The sequence below is a fragment of the Lynx canadensis genome, chromosome D2, assembly GCF_007474595.2.
Source record: "Lynx canadensis isolate LIC74 chromosome D2, mLynCan4.pri.v2, whole genome shotgun sequence".
NCBI lineage: Eukaryota > Metazoa > Chordata > Mammalia > Carnivora > Felidae > Lynx > Lynx canadensis.
In genome coordinates, this window is record NC_044313.2 from 21,154,992 (window position 1) to 21,178,144 (window position 23,153).

Sequence of the window (23,153 nt, forward strand, 5' to 3'; positions counted from 1 at the left end):
TTATCCAGGGTTCTCCAGAGACCGTCTGTAGCTTCAGAAGATTCAGGATGAAATGTGCCTCTGTCATAAACATGAACCTGTAATTCATATACCGTATGTTGAGGATTGTGCTAGGCCCCAAGGATAAAAAAGAATAAAACCCTCGATGTTTTGGTGCTTAGAGCATAGCTCAATTATGAATAAATGTTAAAATTTTAGTTGTTGCTGGTTTTACATTTCATATGGCTCAAATATTAGTCATTTTTAAATGTGCATTTTGTAGAGCCACTTGATTATTCCATAGTGCTTCTTAATATTGGTGCCTTTAGATTTGGTATCACTCCTTTTCCTTTTTAGTTTAGAAGGGTCTTAGTAGTTACTTTTTCTTAATTTTCATTTATTTATTTATTTATTTTTTAATTTTTTTTTTTTTTTTTGAGACAGAGCACGAGTGGGGAAGGGGCAGAGATGGGGGTGGGGCACAGAGGATCCAAAGTGGGCTCCATCCTGACAGCCCTGATGTGGGGCTCAAACTCATGAACCATGAGACCATGACCTCAGCTGAAGCTGGATACTCAATCACCTGAGCCACTCAGGCATCCCTATTTTTATTTTATTTTTTTAATTTGAGTATAGTTGACATACAATATTACATTAGTTTCAGGTATTCAATTTAGTGATTTGACAAGTTTATACATTATGATATGTTTACCACAAGTGTAGCTACCATCTGTCCCATTATATTGCTATTACAAGGTCATTGACAGTATTCTTTAGGCTCTGCTTTTTATTCCCATGAATAACTCATTCCATAACTGGAGGCCTGTATCTCCCTCTCCACTTCACCCATTTTTCCTAACCCTCCAACCCCTCCCCTCTAGCAATCATCAATTTGTTCCCTGTATTTATAGTAGTGATTCTGCTTTTTGTTTACTACTTTTTAAAGATTGCACATAGGAGTGGAATCATGGTATTTGTCTTTCTCAGTCTGACTTATTTCACTTAGCATTATACTGTCTGGGTCCTTCCATGTTGTCTCAGATGGTATGATCTGATCCTTTTCTATGACTGTATAGTATTCTGTATACATATATCACACTTCCTTATGCATTTGTCTATTGATGGTTACTTGTGCTGCTTACATCTATTGGCTATTGTGAATAATGCTACAATAAACAGTGGTGCATACATCTTTTTAAGCTAATGTTTTCTATTTCTGTTGGCAAATATCCAACAGTGGAGTTATTGGGACATATATCTGTACTTTTAATTTTTTGAGGAACCTCCACGCTGTTTTCTACAGTGACTGCCCCAATTTACATTCCTAACAGTGCATGAGGGTTCCTTTTCCTCCATTTTCACGAACAGTTGTTTTTTCTTGTCTTTTCTAAATGTTTATATTTGAGACAGAGAGAGAGAGAGTGCAAGAGCACACAGAGAAGGGGCAGAGGGAGAGGGAGACACAGAATCTGAAGCAGGCTCCAGGCTCTGAGCTGTCAGCACAGAGCCTGATGTGAGCCTCAAACCCATAAACTGTGAGATCATGACCAGAGTTGAAGTTGGATGCTCAACTGACTGAGCCACCCAGGTGCCCCTCTTGTCTTTTTTTTAAATTTTATTTATTTTGAGAGAGATAGTGACAGTGTGAGTCGGGGAGAGGCAGAGAGAGCTAGTGAGCAAGAGAATCCCAAGCAGGTTCCATGCTGCCAGCTGCAGAGCCCAACACAGGGCTGGAACTCACAAATCGTGAGATCATAACCTGCACGGAAAAAAAGAGTCCATTGCTTAACTAACTGGGCCACTCAGGAACCCTGTTTCTTGTCTTTTTTATTTTAGACATTCTACCAGGTGCGAGGTCATATCTCTTTGTGGTTTTAATTTTCATTTCCCTGATAATTAGTGATGTGGAGTATATTTTTTCTGAGTTTTTATTAAGTTTTTATTTTAATTACTGTATAGTTAGCATATAGTGAGTGTTGATCATGTTTTCATGTGACTGTTGGCCATATATATGTTTTCTTTGGAAAAATGTCTATTCACATTTTCTGCCATTTTTTTGAATTGTATTTGGTTTCTTTTGGGGATTGAGTTGTAGAAGTTCTTTATGTATTTTAGATCCTAATGCCTTATTGAATATATCATTTGGAAATATCTTCTCCCATTCAGTGGGTTGTCTTTTTGTTTTCTTGATGGTTTCCTTTGCTGTACAAAAGCTTTTTATTTTGATGTAGTGTTAATTGTTTTTTTTGCTTTTGTTTCCCTTGCCTGAGGAGACCTATCTAGAAAAAATGTTGCTATGGCTGATGTCAGAGAAATTGTGACCTTTGTGTATATTCTGTCGTCATTTGTCATAGATTAATTGGCCATATAATTGTGGATTTATTTGGGGACTCTCTGTTCTATTGATCTATGTGTTTATTTTTGTACCAGTACCATGCTGTTGTGATTACTACAACTTTGTAGTATATCTTGAAATCTAGAATTGTGGTACTTCCAGGTTTGTTCTTCTTTGTCAAGATTGCTTTGGCTATTCAAGGTCTTCTGTGGTTTGATGCAAATTTTAAAGTTATTTGTTCTAGTTTTGTGAAAAAGAATATTGGTATTTTTTTTTAAATTTTTTTTTCAACCTTTTTTATTTATTTTTGGGACAGAGAGAGACAGAGCATGAACGGGGGAGGGACAGAGAAAGAGGGAGACACAGAATCAGAAACAGGCTCCAGGCTCCGAGCCATCAGCCCAGAGCCTGATGCGGGGCTCGAACTCACGGCCCGCGAGATCGTGACCTGGCTGAAGTCGGACGCTTAACCGACTGCGCCACCCAGGCGCCCCAAGAATATTGGTATTTTGATAGGGATTACATTGAATCTGTAGATTGCTCTGGGGAATATGTAAACATTGACAATATTAATTCTTCCAATCCATGAGCATGGAATATCTTTCTATTTGTGTCATCTTCAATTCCTTTCATTAGTGTTATATTGTTTTCCAAGCCCAGGTCTTTCAGCTCTTTGGTTAAGCTTTGTCCAGGTATTTTATAATCTTTTGTTCAATTGTAAATTTGTGTGTGTGTGTGTGTGTGTGTGTGTGTGTGTGTGTTTAAATATATTCTTCTGGGACTTTGTTGTTAGTATAGTTAGTTTTTCTTTGAGACGGAAATGGATCTCTGTTTTGTAGCTCCATATACAGCCAATTACTGGGCTTTATAAAATGCAGTAATGCACTCTAAATCATTTAAAATTAAAAAAAAAAACCCAGACAGATAATATAAACATAAATATTCATACATTATTTTAAATGCATTAAATTTACATAGCAATGAAAGTTGAAATTTATGAAATGCTAGTTTCTCTTCATGCTAATGGCTTAATTTCAATCATGTTTTATGGATGAGGTCCCTGGACAAAAGGGCCTACATTTTTTCATCTGGCTGAGAACATGTGATTCCTATCTTCATACAGACCACACAGGATTAAATTACAAGCTAGCTTCAAGAAGACCTGAAGAGATGGGTTGCAGAGAGCCTGGGGCATAGGGATTAGAATTACTGAAGTTAATTCACTTGATTTGAGAAACTTCTAATCAATTTTTCTTCTTTTAAAAGAAAGGTTATAAATGGAAGTTTTAATTCTTGAGGTTGCATGCCTTGTGCCTCCTTGTGATCCTCTCCATCTCAGCTGTTCTTTGAAAAAGATGATAACCTCTTGGCCCAGAAGTTTATCACCCAAGCTTGTGGGTGCACACATGAATATGCACATATACCCCTTTTGTCAAGGGTTTTTCACTCCTGTATCATGTGCAACCTCACTCGGTTCACTTTTGAATTACTTGCATTTGGGATTGGATAACAGGCACTATAATCTTCTTTTGTAATCATGTTATTTAGCACAGCCAGTTTATTGGACTACTTTGATCCTTCAGAGAATAATTAATATCAATAATGTGCCCCCCCAAAACTGAAATTAAACCTCCAACCTCCAATTCACAATAATTTTCCATTCTACTTTTTGCTTTTCCTAAAGCCTTTCCTACCCCATTTGTGTGAGTTTGACCAGTAACTTGACCTTTATGAACATTAGTTTATTCAACTACCAAAAATGCCAATGTAAATCCTGTAGTCATTAAATGAGATGACAGTCTTTCTGTATCTCTGTCATATCTGCTGCTTTACCTGTCACTATTACTTAATTCTGGGGAGGGCTATCTATAGACATTTGTCGTCTTATAAAGTGACATTTACAGTGGGACCAGTTCAAACTCACACAATAGACTAGGAGAAAATTTAGGGAGGTTGGATTATGGAAGAGGGAATTCATGAAATAAAAAAGGTGTCAATAAATAAGTCCTATGCAAGACAGCGACCAGAGGATTGATTACTCTAGGAGTACTGAAAATATGGCTCACGGACCATAAATTGCACCTCAGGCGATTCCTAACCTTTCAGATTCCTTGTTCTCACTTATGGCACCCAGAATCAAAACCTGGGGTGAGGGGGGCTAGATTTGGAGTTCAACTTTTTTTTTGACAGGCTCTGAGAGTAATCCTGAAAGACACAGATTTGAGAACTACTGGCCTATGATAGATCTATCACTTTGGTTCTTTTGAAGCTAATACAAATACGCGATAATTCAGCTGCTACCTGTCATGAACTTTTACTTTAGGAATAGTGATTGGATAATCTTCATCCCCATCCCCCTCACTTCTCCCACATCCACAAGTGCACTTGGATAGGATGAACAGGGTTAGCTCTGGCTTCCGCCCCCCCCCCCCCCCGCCCCACCGAAAGACTTGGGATAGTGGAAAACACAACTTTGTTATAAAAGCAAGTATTCCTTAAACTACTTTGAATCTTTTTGGCAAATAGGCTATGGCTTATAGACAAAGCAGATAAACCTCAAAATTGAGTATATTTTAGAAGCCTCAGGCTTTTGATTCTCTGATCCATGGGCATCCTGCTTGAGTCTTTTTGATCAATGCTACATTATTGATTTTTTTAATTGGATAGGAATCATGCAACAAATATGTCTATAAATTGAAACCCAACTCCTCAGAGTCAGGAATAAGATATTTTGCAAAACCAAAAAGACTTGCTTATTTTTTGTTTTTTTTACTGTGTACTGAAGATGAGAGGAAAAGTCTCAATTTTCCCACTGACTTTATATGTGATTTTGTAGTTAGGTGTTTACACACACAGTTATCACATACACAAGCACACTCTTCCTATGCACAATCTTATGTACTATTGTGGGAAAGAAAAACTTGTGGCAGGACTATCGTGCTTGGTTTTGTAAAATAATAGGTGAAACTCTGGTGGTATCCCTCACTAAACTCTTAGGCTTTTCTTTCATTTTTTCTTTTATTTCTCTCTGTGTTTCTTTCCTTGATGAAGATAGAAGAGATTTTTTTTTTTTCACATTTGGACAGAGACTTATTTAAATCAATAGAAGTGCTATGTCTGAAAAATAGAATGGATGCATAGTTTGGTTGACTCTTTGCTTCTCTCTCTTTTTTTTTTTTTTACATCTCTCTGATTCTAAAATCTATTGTTTTTTTTTGAGAATTTACTGTGTGTCAGACCCAGAGTAAATACATACATGTCCTTTGATCTCACAACAGCCCCGTGAGGTATGTATACGTGAATATGGAGAGGCTGAATGAATTGCTCAATTCTCCCAGCTACAACAGCAAAAGCAAATTCTTTCATTCATTCATCTTCCAGACATTTATAGAACACTTATTATATACATTCCATTATTTTAGGTACTGGGGATATAGTAGTGAACAAAACAGAAACAGATTCTATCTTCTTGGAGTCTGCACCCTAGTGGGGAATAACAATGTTTTTTTCGATAAAACAAGATATATATGGTAAAGAGTTGTAGAGAGAGTAACAAGATAAAGAGATAAAGAGTGGTAGAGTGAACCTATTATTCTAGATGTAGTGGTCAAGGAAAGTCTGTGCATCTGACTTGTTTCACATGAGGTAAGGGAGTAAACCATGGGGACATTTGGAGAGTGAAATTTATCAACATGGCATATAGTATCCTCTAGGAACTGGCCCTGGCCCTCTCTGAAGTCCCACACCCTTCCTCTCTCCCTTGAAGCTCCAACCCATCTTGACTATCTCTTGTTCTTCAATGAGTTCTGTGCTTCCCAATTCAGAGTTTTTATTCCTGTTCTTCCCACTTTGTTCTGCTTGAATATCACCCACCCAAATTCTTTGGGTTATATCTTGTTGTGATATTTTCCTATTGCTGGACATGTCTTCAAATATTTACCATAATCAGAATAGAAAAGATGCAAGTAGGACTCCTCATTGGCATGGCAGACTGGAAGAGCGGTGGGGGCATGATGTGAGTTGCTCAGGACATATTACTGATATTTGTAGACATGTTCTACTCCGTACTTGCTTATACATTTATACTGATCTTACTTTAGTGGAAGAAATGTAGTACTTGTTTATGACAGTCTCTAAATCTACAATCAAAGCATTGCCCCATTATGTCAGACTATGGTTCACTCATTTTTGTGTTTGTGTGTTCATGTGTTTGTATGTTTGGTCAGGGCTGATTTATGAGAAAATGTGTACCTTTAAAAATATCAGGGTTCTGCCCAGTTATTTGCAATTTCTCAGATCTGTATAGATAGATCAACTGCTTTCACATTTATTATTTAAAACTTTATTGAATCAGGTAATGATTTTGACTATCAACTCTCAGTTGATATTTCTTTGGCTGAAGTGGTATTTTCACTGCTCCTCTTTGCACTAAATCTCTCTTGGTCTTGTGATTAGAATCTTGGGAACATCTTTTTCAATCTCGTAAGCAGGAAAGAGCACTAGAATGTAACTCAGGAGACAGGCTCTCTGTTTCCCTATTCCCAACTTGCTAGATAACTTTGGGAGAAATCCATATGTTTTTGAACCCTAAGTTTTTAATCTGAATAGTAGGATAATAAATCTGACCTATGTAACTCAAAGAGGTATTATGATGCTATATTAGACTAATAATTGTGAATTATGACTTCATTATTTTGTAGACTTCAGTGCTATTCCTTACTAACTTTAATTCTTCTAAAATTATTATTATTATTATTATTGGTATCATTGTTAATATCATCACTAAAGTAATATGTCCATAATAAAAACAAACCAAATAGTACCAAAAGCTCTATGATGAAAAATTCCCACTCCACTGAATCCTAGCTATAATCTCATTCCCTGGATATAACAATTTTAGTAATTTCTTTCATTTTTCTATGTTTACATCACAATGTTTCAATAATATTTCTATATCCTTGTCTTGATTTTTTTTACCTTATTCATTTAATTTATAGTCTATACTTATATCCCTTTTTAAAAATACCACTTTTCTCTCTAAGTCAAACCAAAAAAACTGAGTCTGAAGAAAACAGACATTTTCTTTCTAAGATCCAGGTATCCTGTCCAGGAACAGCATCGCTATGAGGTCAAAGGGCAGTCTGCCGCTCTTTGTGGGTTCCCTGAAAGCATGTTTTCATTGGGCTGTTTATCCTATTGTGGGGAAAAAAAAGAAACAAGAAATGTGCAGGACATTTTGACAAAATACATCCCCAAATTATAAGAAACATGCTATCCTACATAGTCACAATTTAATGGTTTTTGAGCACTAGTGAGTTTGCATCTTTTTTGACTTAATTTTTTTATGTACCTTTACTTACCAATATTAACATGCATAATTAGACTTGAACTTTTGCAACTGTCAAAATAAATGAGATCAAACACAAATTTCATTATCTTTTTCATTGCCTCTGGGTTTGTTTAACAAACCAATTATTCATAAAATGAGGCATTTCACTTTTTGCTTTAGGGTTGTGGATACAGACAGCATAAATCAGTGCCTTATTCTCACCTGGAATTGCATAGGAAGAGGGTCCCCCCAGAGGATTAGAAGTATTTGAGGGGAAAAAGACATTTCCCATAAGAAGAAATGAAAGCATGGCTTAAATTACACAGGAAAAGATTCAGGGGAAATTAATGATCAGTGTGGAGAAAGTGTGATATCCCTGTTTGCTGAAGATTATAAAGCATAAAGAAATAAATATTTCATCTGGGTGAAGTGAAAAAAAATACTTGAGGCACAGAATTTAATTCACAAGAGAAATGGTTAGCAAAAACAGCTCCCTCGGATTAAAAGAGTAAGATAAACTAATAGTTAAGGGATAAATTAGCTGGTATAAAATTTGCCCCTTCAGCTACCTGTCAAAAAAGCCTGCTTTTGTAATAAGGATTTAATTTCTCTAGGATTTTCTAAAGAATGTTGATGACAATGTTATGCAGAAGAGGAAGCATATAGTATGAAAAACAGTGCTCTTACTTGAAGAGTTTTTATTGGTTTCAGTGTGCTTTGATACTTGCTCCCCAGTTTGAATTTCATGACACATCCATCAAATAGGCAGATACTGGTGTCCATATGCTGTAGATGAGTAAAAACAGCTTACAGACTGAATGAGTTGTCCATAGTGACAAATGAATCAGCAGCTAAGCCTAGAATCCATTTTTTTAAAATTTCTAATCTCTATGCTATTTTGACAAGAAATAAAGTTCTAACTGGAACTAGAAAAACATAGATTCATATTTTCTTTTTTTCCCCTTCACCAATCCTTTATCCTTCTTAAAATTTACTTTAAGTTTCATTTCTCCAAGAAGTTCTTTATCAATTCTCTTACTTGATCATTATATCTTCTGTGACTGATGAGAAGGTTCTGGGTCACCTTGTTATCCTATATTGGTTATCTAGTTTGGTCTTCTCCTTCTTCTTCCTTCTTTCTTCCCTATAGGTTGTAAGCACTACTAAAACAGGAATGGGGAAGGCAATGTAACTTAGGTATTTAGACCTTGGGTATATAATTGAATCAGACCAAAATCAAATATCATTCTGGCACTTTACATAGATGACTTTCAATAACTTATATAAATACTAAGCGTCATGTTCTCATCTATAAAATGATACCTACCTATAACTGACATTAGATTTTTAAAATCCCCCATCCAGTACTCATTTCCAGGGGGGCTGCCAATCATGAGGCTCCACTTTATGACCTTTAAGGTTGAGTACAGGACCTGGACTGGCCTATAAGGGAGCTTCGTTCTTTTGCCGATGGTAATTAGTTAATGGATAGATATATGACCCAATCAATGTTAATAGAGACACTATCTTGGAACTTCCCTGCTTGAAAATGCAATGGGGACTCTCCTTGATAGATATAAGTATCCACCGTCTCTGCCATATGGAGGAATCTGTTCTTAGTGTGACAGAATAGTCAAAACATAAAGAGAAGTGGGTAAAGAAGAGTAGGCACTGTGTGTGTGTGTGTGTGTGTGTGTGTGTGTGTGTGTGTGTATAGTGCCTGATCCATTTTCACCCACACCTTTCAGAGCCTTGAAATGTTAAAATCTCTTAATTACCTATTTTGATTTTATTTCACTTAATTTAGTTAGAATTGTGCTTTTGTTTGAACTCGACTAGAGTTGTAGGAATGTGGTGGAAATTGAATGAAGTAGCATGTAAAGCACTCTCTGTAATGCCTGACACATAGTAAGCATGCAGTTGATGTTAGCTAAAAAGATAACTGTAAAATCATTGATAATGTGGATAACTTTTTCGTTTTGTTTTGTTGCTGAAAAACTTCCAGGACAGCATCCTATATGTAGGAGGTTCTCACTCAGTGATGTTTGAATGACTTGCTTCCTTTCCTTTGTAGGCAATTAGACAAATGATGAGTTAGAATAGAACTTTATTTCACATGTATAATGACCTTTTATATTTTGTCAAACATAACTATCTCTGATTTCTTCTGTTTCGATTCATTCTTAAAATGGACAATTTATTTTTTAAATGTTTGTTTTGAGAGAGGGGGAGTGGAATGGGCAGAGAGAGAGGAAGAGAGAGAATCCCCAGCAGGCTCTACATTGTCAGTGCAGAGCCCAACACAGGGCTTGATCCCATGAACCGGAAGATCATGACCTGAGCCAAAATCCAGAGTCAGACACTCAAATGACTGAGCCACTCAGGTACCCCACAATGGGCAATTTAATATATCAAAGTCACAGGACACTAGATTAATACAAAAAGCCAACTACTTCACTATATAAAAATAATGAACATTTTGGAACTTGAAATAAATAACCTTTAAAACAGTACTAAAAATAAAGCAGTACTTTAATATAACTCTAACAAAATATGTACAGAATCATTATGCAGAAACTGTAAAACTTTGATAAAGACGGTTGATCCAGAGGCACCTGGGTGGCTCAGTTGGTTGAGCCTCTGACTTCAGTTCAGGTCATGATCTCTTGGTCTGTGGGTTCGATCCCCACATCAGGCTCTGTGGTGACAGCTCAGAGATGGAGCCTTCTTCGGATTCTGTGTGTCCCTCTCTCTCTCAGCCCCTCCCCCGCCTCCTCCTCTATCTGTCTCTTTCCTTCAAAAAATAAATACACATTAAAAAAAAGAGATGTAAATAAATAGGGAGGTATTCCGTGTTCATGGATTTAAAGACTCAATATTTTTAGGATATTAATTGTTCCAAATTTGACCTATGGAATTCATATAATGGCAATAAAAATGCCAGCATTCTGGTTTGTCGATAGAAGCAAACTGATTCTAATGCTTATAGGATAGACGAAAGGCTTAAAATAGCCAACAAAATACTGGAAAATAAAAAGTTTGATGATACACGCTACCCAATTTCATGATTTTTATCATAAAGTAATAAGAATTAAAAAAACATATTAGTTACAGAATAGACATACAATCAATGGAACAGAATAGAGAACCCCAAAATAGAGCCACAAATCTGGTCCACTGATCTTTGACAATAAGGCAAAGACAATTTCATGGGGAAAAGATTCAAGTTTCATTACAGAAATGCCTGATCCTAGGATTATGGCAGGAAATATGCAAAATAAGGCTGGAGCATCTTACAGTGCCAGAAAGTAATGGAGCACTTAAAAACAAAAACAAAAGCATAATGATGAGAATATGTCAAAGGGACACAGAGCCAAATGAAAGAGCTTCCAGAGGCCAAAGTTGGGACAATTTGAACAACAAAACAAATGAAGGTGTGTTGGATTATAACCCAAAATATGAAGTAAATATCTGATTCCATAATGATATAAATGATTCAATGAGTGAAATGAATGGGTTAATAAGTAGTTGAAGGATAATAGGCAAATTTCCTATGCTGATTAGTTCCCAATTATTTGCGTGGATGTTCTACCCTGAAGGAGATGAAGCATACCTCTCAATTACTGAAGTGTAAGCTGTGAGTAGTGACTTCTTTGTAAGAGTGCAATACAGAAAAGTAAGGGGATAAACTTACAATGAAGAAATCTAATACAACCTTGGCTAAGGGATAAGAGTCAACATCAAAAGTGATAATTTATGTAGATAGTATATGTACCCTTAGTATGAGGTAATGAATATGGCACCTTACTACTGTTGTCTTCCCCTCAGTAAACCCCAGTCTAATCATGAGACATAGATTAGACAATGTCAATAGAGGGACATTCAATAGAATACCTTATCAGTACTGTTCAAAACTATCAAGGTCAAAAAAACAAGGCAATTCTAAAAAATCTGCCACAGCCAAAAGGATCCTGAGGCAACCTAACAACTAAATGTAATGGTAAATAATGGTAACAACTAAATGTATATAGTGTCTTGGTTAGGATTCTGGAGCAGTGAAAGGACATTAGATAAAAACCATGGAAATCTTAATAAAATGTGGACATTAGTTAAGCATAATGTATTAATACCGGCTTACTGTGACACAGAGATCATACTAATATAATATGTTAATGATAGGTGGAACTGTGGGATATATGGAAATTTTCTGTAATGTCATTACAGGTTTCTTTTTTTGTAAATCTAAAACTATTTTAAAAAGTAAAATTTATTTTAAAAAAATTCTAAAACTTAAAAAGCAGCCATAAGATTTCAATAGTCACTTCACCAAACGAAATATACAGATGACAATCATATGAAAAGATGCTGAACATCATTACTCACTAGGGAATTCAAATTAAAACCACTGACATACCATTACATACTCATTAGAATAAATAAAAGTAACCAGCAAAGTCAAGTGTTGATAGAGATGCAGAACAACTGAACATACTATCCAAAGCAACTCAAATTGAATGCAATCGCAATCAAAATTGCACTGGCTTTCTTCTCAGAGCTAGAACAAACAATCTAATCCACTTGTATGGAACCATAAAAGACCCTGAATAGCCAAAGTAATGTTGAAAAAGAAAACCAAAGTGGGAGGCATCACAATCCCAGACTTCACCCTCTACTAGGAAGCTATAATCATCAAGACAGTATGGTATTGGCACAAAAACAGACACATAGACCAATGGAATAGAATAGAGAACCCAGAAATGGACCCACAAATATATGGCCAACTAATCTTTGACAAAGCAGGAAAGAGTATCCAATGGAAAAAAGTGTCTCTTTAGCATATGTTGCTGGGAGAACTGGACAGCAACATGCAGAAGAATGAATCTGGACCACTTTCTTACACCATACACAAAATTAACTCAAAATGGATGAAAGACCTAAATGTGAGACAGGAAACCATCAAAACCCTAGAGGAGAAGGCAGGGGACACCCTCTTTAACCTCAGCCACAGCAGTTTCTTGCTTAATGAGTCTCCTTCCAAAGACAAGGGAATTAAAAGCAAACAAAAATGAACTACTGGGACCTCATCAAGATAAAAAGCTTCTACACTACAAAGGAAACAATTAAAACTAAAAGGCAACCAACAGTATGAGTATGACATCAGATAAAGGGTTAGTATCCATAATCTATAAAGAACTTACCAAATTCAACACCCAAAAAACACAATCCAGTGAAGAAATGGGCAGAAGACATGAATAGACACTTTTCCAAAGAAGACATCCAGATGGCCAACAGACACGTGAAAAGATGCTCAACATCACTCATCGTCAAGGAAATACAAACCAAAACCACACTGAGATTCCACCTTACATCAGTCAAAGTGGTTAAAATCAACAACTCAGAAAACAACAGATGCTGGGGAGGATGTGGAGAAAAGGTACCCACTTGACCTGCTGCTGGGAATGCAAACTGGTGCAGCCACTCTGGAAAACAGTGAGGAGATTCCTCAAAGTAAAAAATAGAATTATCCTACAAACCAGCAATGGCATTACTAGGAATTTATCTAAAGGATACAGGAGTGCTGATTCATACGGGCACATGTACCCCAATATTTATAGCAGCCCTATCAGCAATAACCAAATTTTGGAAAGAGCCCAAATGTCTATCAACTGATGAATGGATAAAGAAGATGTGGTTTACATATACAATGGTATACTACTTGGCAATGAGAAATAATGAAATCTTGCCATTTGCAACAATGTGGATGGACTTGAGGGTTTTATGCTAAGTGAAATAAGTCCGTCAAAGAGAGACAGATAGCATATATCATGAGTCATATGTGGAATTTGAGAAACTTAACAGAAGGCCATGGGGGGAGGGAAGGGGAAAAATAGTTTCAAACAGAGAAGAAGGCAAACCATAAGAAACTCTTTTTTTTTTTCAATATATGAAATTTATTGTCAAATTGGTTTCCATACAACACCCAGTGCTCATCCCAAAAGGTGCCCTCCTCAATACCCATCACCCACCCTCCCCTCCCTCCCACCCCCCATCAACCCTCAGTTTGTTCTCAGTTTTTAAGAGTCTCTTATGCTTTGGCTCTCTCCCACTCTAACCTCTTTTTTTTTTTTTCCTTCCCCTCCCCCATGGGTTTCTGTTAAGTTTCTCAGAATCCACATAAGAGTGAAACCATATGGTATCTGTCTTTCTCTGTATGGCTTATTTCACTTAGCATCACACTGTCTAGTTCCATCCATGTTGCTACAAAAGGCCATATTTCATTCTTTCTCATTGCCACGTAGTATTCCATTGTGTATATAAACCACAATTTCTTTATCCATTCATCAGTTGATGGACATTTAGGCTCTTTCCATAATTTGGCTATTGTTGAGAGTGCTGCTATAAACATTGGGGTACAAGTGCCCCTATGCATCAGTACTCCTGTATCCCTTGGGTAAATTCCCAGCAGTGCTATTGCTGGGTCATAGGGTAGGTCTATTTTTAATTTTCTGAGGAACCTCCACACTGCTTTCCAGAGCGGCTGCACCAATTTGCATTCCCACCAACAGTGCAAGAGGGTTCCCATTTCTCCACATCCTCTCCAGCATCTGTAGTCTCCTGATTTGTTCATTTTGGCCACTCTGACTGGTGTGAGGTGATATCTGAGTGTGGTTTTGATTTGTATTTCCCTGATAAGGAGCAACGTTGAACATCTTTTCATGTGCCTGTTGGCCATCCGGATGTCTTCTTTAGAGAAGTGTCTATTCATGTTTTCTGCCCATTTCTTCACAGGGTTTTTTGTTTTTCGGGTGTGGAGTTTGGTGAGCTCTTTATAGATTTTGGATACTAGCCCTTTGTCCGATATGTCATTTGCAAATATCTTTTCCCATTCCGTTGGTTGCCTTTTAGTTTTGTTGGTTGTTTCCTTTGCTGTGCAGAAGCTTTTTATCTTCACAAGGTCCCAGTAATTCATTTTTGCTTTTATTTCCCTTGCCTTTGGGGATGTGTCGAGTAAGAGATTGCTACGGCTGAGGTCAGAGAGGTCTTTTCCTGCTTTCTCCTCTAGGGTTTTGATGGTTTCCCGTCTCACATTCAGGTCCTTGACCCCTTTTGAGTTTATTTTTGTGAATGCTGTGAGAAAGTGGTCTAGTTTCAACCTTCTGCATGTTGCTGTCCAGTTCTCCCAGCACCATTTGTTAAAGAGACTGTCTTTTTTTCCATTGGATGTTCTTTCCTGCTTTGTCAAAGATGAGTTGGCCATACGTTTGTGGGTCTAGTTCTGGGGTTTCTATTCTATTCCATTGGTCTGTGTGTCTGTTTTTGTGCCAATACCATGCTGTCTTGATGATGACAGCTTTGTAGTAGAGACTAAAGTCTGGGATTGTGATGCCTCCTGCTTTGGTCTTCTTCTTCAGAATTACTTTGGCTATTCAGGGCCTTTTGTGGTTCCATATGAATTTTAGGATGGCTTGTTCTAGCTTCGAGAAGAATGCTGGTGCAATTTTGATTGGGATTGCATTGAATGTGTAGATAGCTTTGGGTAGTATTGACATTTTGACAATATTTATTCTTCCAATCCATGAGCAGGGAATGTCTTTCCATTTCTTTATATCTTCTACAATTACCTTCATAAGCTTTCTATAGTTTTCAGCATACAGATCTTTTACATCTTTGGTTAGATTTATTCCTAGGTATTTTATGCTTCTGGGTGCAATTGTGAATGGGATCAGTTTCTTTTTTTTTCAACGTTTTTTTTTTTTTTTTTTTTTTTTTTTTTTTTTTGGGACAGAGAGAGACAGAGCATGAACGGGGGAGGGGCAGAGAGAGAGGGAGACACAGAATCGGAAACAGGCTCCAGGCTCTGAGCCATCAGCCCAGAGCCTGATGCGGGGCTCGAACTCACGGACCGCGAGATCGTGACCTGGCTGAAGTCGGACGCTTAACCGACTGCGCCACCCAGGCGCCCCTGGGATCAGTTTCTTTATTTGTCTTTCTGTTGCTTCATTGTTAGTGTATAAGAATGCAACTGATTTCTGTACATTGATTTTGTATTCTGCAACTTTGCTGAATTCATGTATCAGTTCTAGCAGACTTTTGGTGGAGTCTATCAGATTTTCCATGTATAGTATCATGTCATCTGCAAAGAGCGAAAGCTTGACTTCATCTTTGCCAATTTTGATGCCTTTGATTTCCTTTTGTTGTCTGATTGCTGATGCTAGAACTTCCAGCACTATATTAAACAACAGCGGTGAGAGTGGGCATCCCTGTCGTGTTCCCGATCTCAGGGAGAAAGCTCTCAGTTTTTCCCCATTGAGGATGATGTTAGCTGTGGGCTTTTCATAAATGGCTTTGATGATGTTTAAGTATGTTCCTTCTATCCCGACTTTCTCAAGGGTTTTTATTAAGAAAGGGTGCTGGATTTTGTCAAAGGCCTTTTCTGCATCGATTGACAGGATCATATGGTTCTTCGCTTTTTTTTTTTTATTAATGTGATGTATCACGTTGATTGATTTGCGAATGTTGAACCAGCCCTGCATCCCAGGAATGAATCCCACTTGATCATGGTGAATAATTCTTTTTATATGCCGTTGAATTCGATTTGCTAGTATCTTATTGAGAATTTTTGCATCCATATTCATCAGGGATATTGGCCTGTAGTTCTCTTTTTTTACTGGGTCTCTGTCTGGTTTAGGAATCAAAATAATACTGGCTTCATAGAATGAGTCTGGAAGTTTTCCTTCCCTTTCTATTTCTTGGAATAGCTTGAGAAGGATAGGTATTATCTCTGCTTTAAACGTCTGGTAGAACTCCTCTGGGAAGCCATCTGGTCCTGGACTCTTATTTGTTGGGAGATTTTTGATAACCGATTCAATTTCTTCACTGGTTATGGGTCTGTTCAAGCTTTCTATTTCCTCCTGATTGAGTTTTGGAAGCATGTGGGTGTTCAGGAATTTGTCCATTTCTTCCAGGTTGTCCAATTTGTTGCCATATAATTTTTCATAGTATTCCCTGATAATTGTTTGTATCTCTGAGGGATTGGTTGTAATAATTCCATTTTCATTCATGATTTTATCTATTTGGGTCATCTCCCTTTTCTTTTTGAGAAGCCTGGCTAGCGGTTTGTCAATTTTGTTTATTTTTTCAAAAAACCAACTCTTGGTTTCATTGATCTGCTCTACAGTTTTTTTAGATTCTATATTGTTTATTTCTGCTCTGATCTTTATTATTTCTCTTCTTCTGCTGGGTTTAGGCTGCCTTTGCTGTTCTGCTTCTATTTCCTTTAGGTGTGCTGTTCGATTTTGTATTTGGGATTTTTCTTGTTTCTTGAGATAGGCCTGGATTGCAATGTCTTTTCCTCTCAGGACTGCCTTCGCTGCGTCCCAAAGCATTTGGATTGTTGTATTTTCATTTTCGTTTGTTTCCATATATTTTTTAATTTCTTCTCGAATTGCCTGGTTGACCCACTCATTCTTTAGTAAGGTGTTCTTTAACCTCCATGCTTTTGGAGGTTTTCCGGACATTTTCCTGTGGTTGATTTCAAGCTTCATAGCATTGTGGTCTGAAAGTATGCATGGTATAATTTCAATTCTTGTGAACTTATGAAGGGCTGTTTTGTGACCCAGTATATGATCTATCTTGGAGAATGTTCCATGTGCACTCGAGAAGAAAGTATATTCTGTTGCTTTCGGATGCAGAGTTCTAAATATATCTGTCAAGTCCATCTGATCCAATGTCTCATTCAGGGCCCTTGTTTCTTTATTGACCGTGTGTCTAGATGATCTATCCATTTCTGTGAGTGGGGTGTTAAAGTCCCCTGCAATTACCACATTCTTATCAATAAGGTTGCTTATGTTTATGAGTAATTGTTTTATATATTTGGGGGCTCCGGTATTCGGTGCATAGACATTTATAATTGTTAGCTCTTCCTGATGGATAGACCCTGTAATTATTATATAATGCCCTTCTTCATCTCTTGTTACAGCCTTTAATTTAAAGTCTAGTTTGTCTGATATAAGTATGGCTACTCCAGCTTTCTTTTGGCTTCCAGTAGCATGATAAATAGTTCTCCATCCCCTCACTCTCAATCTAAAGGTGTCCTCAGGTCTAAAATGAGTCTCTTGTAGACAGAAAATAGTTGGGTCTTGTTTTTTTATCCATTCTGATACCCTATGTCTTTTGGTTGGTGCATTTAATCCATTTACATTCGGTGTTATTATAGAAAGATACAGGTTACGGTCATTGTGATGTCTGTATGTTTTATGCTTGTAGTGATGTCTCTGGTACTTTGTCTCACAGGATCCCCCTTAGGATTTCTTGTAGGGCTGGTTTAGTGGTGACGAATTCCTTTAGTTTTTGTTTTTTTGGGAAGACCTTTATCTCTCCTTCTATTCTAAATGACAGACTTGCTGGATAAAGGATTCTTGGCTGCATATTTTTCTGTTTAGCACACTGAAGATATCGTGCCAATTCTTTCTGGCCTGCCAAGTTTCAAAAGAGAGATCAGTCACGAGTCTTATAGGTCTCCCTTTATATGTGAGGGCACGTTTATCCCTTGCTGCTTTCAGAATTTTCTCTTTATCCTTGTATTTTGCCAGTTTCACTATGATATGTTGTGCAGAAGATCGATTCGAGTTACGTCTGAAAGGAGTTCTCTGTGCCTCTTGGATTTCAATGCCTTTTTCCTTCCCCAGTTCAGGGAAGTTCTCAGCTATTATTTCTTCAAGTACCCCTTCAGCACCTTTCCCTCTCTCTTTCTCTTCTGGGATACCAATTATGCATATATTATTTGTTTTTACTGTATCACTTAGTTCTCTAATTTTCCCCTCATACTCCTGGATTTTTTTATCTCTCTTTTTCTCAGCTTCCTCTTTTTCCATAACTTTGTCTTCTAGTTCACCTATTCTCTCCTCTGCCTCTTCAATCCAAGCCGTCATGGTTTCCATTTTGTTTTGCATTTCGTTTAAAGTGTTTTTCAGCTCCTTGTGACTGTTCCTCAGTCCCTTGATCTCTGTAGCAAGAGATTCTCTGCTGTCCTCTATACTGTTTTCAAGCCCAGCGATTAATTTTATGACTATTATTCTAAATTCACTTTCTGTTATATTATTTAAATCCTTTTTGGTCAGTTCATTAGCTGTTGTTATTTCCTGGAGATTCTTCTGAGGGGAATTCTTCCGTTTGGTCATTTTGGATAGTCCCTGGAGTGGTGAGGACCTGCAGGGCACTTCCCCTGTGCTGTGGTGTATAACTGGAGTTGGTGGGCGGGGCCGCAGTCAGACTTGATGTCTGCCCCCAGCCCACTGCTGGGGCCACAGTCAGACTGGTGTGTGCCTTCTCTTCCTCTCTCCTAGGGGCGGGATTCACTGTGGGGTGGCATGGCCATCTGGGCTACTTGCACACTGCCAGGCTTGTGGTGCTGGGGATCTGGTGTATTAGCTGGGGTGGGTAGGCAAGGTGCACGGGGGCAGGAGGGGCAGGCTTAGCTAGCTTCTCCTTAGGTAATCCACTTCAGGAGGGGCCCTGTGGCAGCGGGAGGGAGTCAGATCTGCTGCTGGAGGTTTGGCTCCACAGAAGCACAGAGTTGGGTGTTTTTGCGGAGCGAGCAAGTTCCCTGGCAGGAACTGGTTCCCTTTGGGATTTTGGCTGGGGGATGGGCGAGGGAGATGGTGCTGGCGAGTGCCTTTGTTCCCCGCCAAGCTGAGCTCTGTCGTCCGGGGGCTCAGCAACTCTCCCTCCCTTTGTCCTCCAGCCTTCCCGCTTTCCGAGCAGAGCTGTTAACTTATGACCTCCCAGAGGCTAAGTCACGCTTGCTGTGGGAACACAGTCCATCCGGCCCCTCCGCTTTTGCCAGCCAGACTCGGGGGCTCTGCTTGGCCAGCAGGCTGCCCCTCCGCCCCGGCTCCCTCCCGCCAGTCCGTGGAGCGCGCACCGCCTCGCCGCCCTTCCTACCCTCTTCCGTGGGCCTCTCGTCTGCGATTGGCTCCGGAGACTCAGTTCTGCTAATCCTCTGGCGGTTTTCTGGGTTAGTTAGGCAGGTGTAGGTGGAATCTAAGTGATCAGCAGGACGCGCAGTGAGCCCAACGTCCTCCTAAGCCACCATCTTCCGGGAATCCGAGAAACTCTTAAATACAGAGAACAAACTCAGGGTTGATGGGGAGAGTGGCAGTAAAGAGGGGAAAATGGGTGATGGGTATTGAGGAGGGCACTTGTTGGGATGAGCACTGGGTGTTCTATGTAAGCAATGAATCATGCGAATCTACCTCCAAAGCCAACAGCACACCGTATACACTGTATGTTAGCTAACTTGACAGTAAATTATATTAAGAAAGAAAGAAAGAAAGAAAGAAAGAAAGAAAGAAAGAAAGAAAGAAAGAAAGCTAGCAAGCTTGTGGTTTTTTAAATGTAAACACACCTGTAACCTAAGAGTCACATTCTTAGATAGTTACATAAGATAAATGAAAAATGATTCACACAAAGGCTCATTGAATTTTCATAGCAATTTATTATTAATATCAAAGAATTGGAAACAGTTCAAATGCTCATAAACTGATAAGAAATTAGTGGCACACTGACAATAAAATCCTACTCAACAAGGAAAAGCTACTGTTACAAGATGGATGAATTTGAAAAGAATTTTGGTGAGCATGAAAAGCCAAGCACTAAAGATTAAATACTGTATGATTTTATTGATAAATTCTAAAAAAGAACACAAGTTTAATATTAGAAAACACATGAATGGTGCCAGGGATTGGGATTGAAGTGAGGAGATTCCATACAAAAGGACATAGGGGCTCCTCGGTGGCTCAGTTGGTTAAGCATCTGACTTCTGCTCAGGTCATGATCTTGGTTTGTGTTGGGCTCTGTGCTGACAGCTCAGAGTCTGGGGCCTGCTTCAGATTCTGTGTCTCCCTGTCTCTCTGCCCCTCCCCCCTCATGCTCTGTTTTACACTCTCAAAAATAAACAAACATTAAAGAAAATTAAAAAATACATAAATGCAAAAGGACATACGGAAATCTTTGGAATTGATAAAGATAGTCAATATTATGATCATGATGGGGATTATATAAATAGATGTTTGTCAAGCCTCATCAATTGTATACTTAAGATTTGTGTGTTATTATATGTGCCTTATACCTAAATAAACCTGACCTTAAACAAAAATAAAAGTAAAGACACACATAAAAGACTGTATGTGATTGTTTAAAGCAGCTTTATTTGTAATAACAAAACCTGTAAACAACATGAATGTCCTTCAAAAGGTGCATGCTTAAATAAATTATAGGATATCTATACAATAGAATACTATCGAGCAATAAAAATGATTATTGAGACATGTAAAAACCTACATAGATCTCAAAAACATGCCTAATGAAAAGAAGTCTGTCTCAAAAGGTTTCATATTGTATGATGACATATCTATCATATTTAGGAATGACAAATCTATAGAGATGAAGAAGAGATTAGTACTTGCCAGAAAACAAGACAGGAGTAGGGGGACAGGTAGAACTAACATGTAGCAAATAGCACAAGTGTCTTTGTGATGTTGAAGTTCTGTGTCATGATTGTGGTGATGGTTACATGGATCTATTCTTGGGATAAAATTGCACAGAACCATGCATGCACACCAATGCATACCAATAAATGCATCTCAAAAAAATTGGGTTAGATCTATAGCTTAGTTAACAATATTGTGTCAATATCAATTTCCTGTTTTTGATATTATATTACAGTTATATAAGATTTCACCCTTGAGAAAATCTGGGAAGGAGTGTGTACTATTTTTGCAGATGCCTGGTCTATAATTACCCGAAAGTAGAATGTTAGAAGGAAACTTACTATAGCATTAATTTGTGTTTATTAAGTTTTTTATAATATAACATGTTATAACCCTAATATAATTAAATTTTGATACCATTTTCAGACAATGCACAAGTGTTTTATGTTATAATTGATTATAAAACCGTTCAATGGTTTATCTTCAAGTTGTATTTTAAAACATTTACTCAGAGTAATAGTTATGAATTTGATTTTCATGGAGATCTAATATGTAATCACATTTATATAACATCAAAATAAATTTGGAAAATTATTGGAATTTTGCTATTTGCAATTAATACTTTGAAAAGACAGCTGAACTATATTTTGATGTATGTTTTCTTAAAATTAGTAGACTTTTATTTTATTAAGTTTATTTTGTGGTGGAGAGAGAGAGAGAGAGAGAGAGAGAATGAATGAGTGAATGAATATGAATATCCTAAGCAGGCTCTGAACCCAATATGCAGCTTAAACCCATGAACCATGAGATCATGACCTGAGCTGAAAACAAGAGTCAGATGTTTAACTGACTGAACCATCTAGTGTCCCTAGACTTTATTTTTTAGAGTAGTTTTAGGTTTACAGAAAAATTAAGCAGAAAGTTGAGTTCTTAATGTACACTGTCCCCTCCCAGTTTTCTCTATTATTAACATCTTGCATTAGTTTCATACATTTGTAAAAAACAATGAACCAATATTGATATATTACTGCAAAATGATGTTCATAGTTTATATTAAAGTTTGTATCATGTTGTACAGTTGTATGGGTTTTAAAAATGCCATTACAGTATTTTAAAGAGTAGTTCACTGATCTAAATACACTCTGTGCTCAACCTATTCATCTGTCACTCCCTTCCCCTACACTCTGGCAACTTTTTTTTTTTTTAATGTGTTGATTAATTTTTTGAGAGAGAAATACAGAGAGAGAGAGAGAAAATGAGAGAGAGCATGAGCAGAGGAGGGGCAGAGAGAGAGAATTCCACGCAGGTTCCACAGTCAGGGCAGAGCCCAATGTGGGGCTTGAATTCATGGACTGTGAGATCATGACCTGAGCTGAAGTCAAGAGTTGGACTCAACTGCCACCTAGGCACCCTGGCAAACTCTTCTCTTGTCACTTCTCTAGAGTTTTGCCTTTTCTGAAATCATGTAGTTGAAATCATACAGCATGAACTCTTAGACTGGCTTCCTTCACCTAGCTATATGCATTTAAATTTCGTCTATTCTTTTTATGGCTTGCTAGTTAACTTTTTATATTACTGTATAATATTTTTGGTAGAGATATACCATAGTTTATCCATTTACCTATTGAAGGGCATCTTGGTTGCTTCCAAGTTTTTTTATTTTTTTATTTTTTTAGGGGCGCCTGGGTGGCTCAGTTGGGTAAGCGTCCGACTTTGGCTCAGGTCATGATCTCACAGCTGTGGGTTCGAGGCCTGAGTTGGGCTCTGTGCTGACAGCTTGGAGCCTGGAGCCTGCTTTGGATTCTGTGTCTCCCCTCTCTCTGGCCCTCCCCTGCTCATGCTCTGTCTCTCTCTCTCCCTCAAAAATAAATAGAGATTAAAAAAAAATGAAAAAAAAATTTTAATGTTTATTTATCTGAGAGAGACAGAGACAGAGCATGAGCAGGGGAGGGACAGAGAGAGAGGGAGACACAGAATCCGAAGCAGGCTCCAGGCTCTGAGTGGTCAGCACAGAGCCTGA

At 37.9% G+C, this 23,153-nt stretch overlaps 1 long non-coding RNA gene across 1 annotated transcript; it reads left to right on the top strand.

Annotated features, from left to right (window-relative positions):
* Positions 1-973: 973 nt before the first annotated feature.
* Positions 974-22,204, top strand: LOC115527778. Its single transcript, XR_003973021.1, has 4 exons — positions 974-1,049; positions 14,338-14,344; positions 21,426-21,432; positions 22,193-22,204. It is a non-coding gene; the product is annotated as an uncharacterized LOC115527778 (long non-coding RNA).
* The last annotated feature ends 949 nt before the right edge of the window (positions 22,205-23,153 follow it).